The 2,012-nt window shown below is 41.7% G+C and overlaps 1 non-coding gene across 1 annotated transcript; it reads right to left on the bottom strand.

Moving 5' to 3' along the window:
• Positions 1–802: 802 nt before the first annotated feature.
• On the bottom strand, positions 803–884 carry TRNAS-UGA. The gene has a single exon. It is a non-coding gene; the product is annotated as a tRNA-Ser (tRNA).
• Between the last annotated feature and the right edge of the window lie 1,128 nt (positions 885–2,012).

Here is a 2,012-nt window from a genome sequence, read left to right as displayed (position 1 = left end):
AATGATATTATAAAGATAAATTTAAAATCAATATATTTAGTGCAAGTTCAGAACTGAGTTCACTCATCTTTCAACAAAAATCATGTGAGACAGTGAGTCTGAATTTAATGGAAACATAAACATGGTATGGCTGCTAAACAAAATACATAACCTGGAATCTAATGTCAGTTACAGAGAACCCATATATTGGTATTGTTGTTGGATCTAATTACAAAAGCCAGCAACAGTCATATGAATCCATCAGCAAGAGATGGTGTTTCAGATACCATGCATCCATAATCCATCAGCCAAGATCTTGCCTATCTCTATGTTACCCTATCTTCAGCTCATCCATAATCCATCAGTTACTCTCAAAGCAAAACAAATAAAACAAGTTAGATGCCTATGATAGTATGCACAGTTGCGCACTGGCTAGAGACTGTAACAAATCATAGACCATAAATCAGAAAACGGTAAATTAGGACCTCGTGGTGCTCCTGCGGTTGACCAAATGACCAGCCAAGTGAAGCATCAACAATGAAAGCATGAAGGAAGGGAAGAAGAGCAAAAGCATCTTGTAAACCTCGGCGATGTGAGGCAGAGGGAATCGGCGACGGCTCCCCCAGTTGTGTTGCCTGAAGAAGGCCCAGCGGAGCAGGTTTACCGTTGGGAGGGCGGGAGGGATGGAGGCGGGCAGACTGCGGAGCTCGGACCACCGACGCGGGGCAGGAGCGAGGGGAACGACGCGCACCTGAAGAACGATGCGGGAATGGTAATTTCACTGACGACCGAAAATTAGAAACCAAAAAAAAAAACAAAAAAACGTCGACAGCAGGGATCGAACCTGCGCGGGCGTAGCCCAACAGATTTCAAGTCTATCTCCTTAACTACTCGGACATATCGACCTGGATGCAAACTAAAAGAACCTTTACTTTTATAAGCTCACTTACTTTTAATAAAAAGTTAAATCCAGTATGCCTGGTGTCACTCTGCGATCGATGGATCATCGCTCTGCACTAAATTGGATAGCAACATAAGAGTTGCGTCTTCTGTCTCCTCCATCAGGCATGTGAACTGGTTGAAAATCATGCCACACTTGAGTCGTTTGCGTCTGACTAACACGGGTTAAATGACTGTTGTCCTCTCTAGGTTTTTCTTGTATGCCCGTGGCTTAAGCTTAGCAATTGCAAAGCGGTCTATCATTTGTACTTTTATGGTACCACCTGAGATAGATCCTCAACACCAGATGGTGCTTATGGTCATACTACCTCCATCCAAAATTGTGTGTCACTCAAATGGATGTATTTAGCATTGAACTACATCTAAATACATACTCCGGGCGGAGGGAGTATATTATATTACACATAATTATGTTGCCATCTCACCTTTCGACATAGGCACAGTGTCGGTCTATAGGACTCTACTATTGCCGATTTGTCGATTTTTGTTTTCTTCTGGTTGTCAGACTTTTGGTGTTTCAGCTGTGTGCATCCTAGTTATGCAGAGGCCGGGTGTTGCTCATAATGCTTTGTATCCACTTGATGCTACATTTTTGAGTTAATAAAATCACCCTTTATCGAAAAAATTATGTTGCCATCCCGTGGTAATGCAGCAGGAGGACAAACTCCTCTCATTGCCCAACAATTGTACTCACTTAGTTCCAAAACAATTGAAGTAATATTTGATATGGTAGATTTTTCTATGGACTTGGTTAAATTTTTGAAAAAGTTTGACGTAGGAAAATCATAGAGCTTCAGTTATTTGGAATGAGGGAGTAGTTATTACAAGGGGTTTAGAGTTGGATCCTAAAAACAATTCAAACCACGCTGATAAAAAAACGGTAGGATCCTGCAAAATTCAAATTCTGGAATCACGTAAAAGAGTTGCTTACCTCCCCAGGAGTCAAACCTAGAACAAAGTTGGAAACAATCATCACCCCTTCATTATCAATAGAACAGAGGCCCGGTCCGGCCAATTTGAAAATAATTGTGTACCCTTGTTCTCAATCTCCAGTCAACCGACAATTTCGGTGG

This window comes from Triticum dicoccoides, chromosome 1B, assembly GCF_002162155.2.
Source record: "Triticum dicoccoides isolate Atlit2015 ecotype Zavitan chromosome 1B, WEW_v2.0, whole genome shotgun sequence".
In the NCBI taxonomy this organism is placed as follows: domain Eukaryota; kingdom Viridiplantae; phylum Streptophyta; class Magnoliopsida; order Poales; family Poaceae; genus Triticum; species Triticum dicoccoides.
The sequence above is the reverse complement of the archived record's forward strand: the minus strand, read 5'-3'. Positions and strand labels throughout refer to the sequence as shown.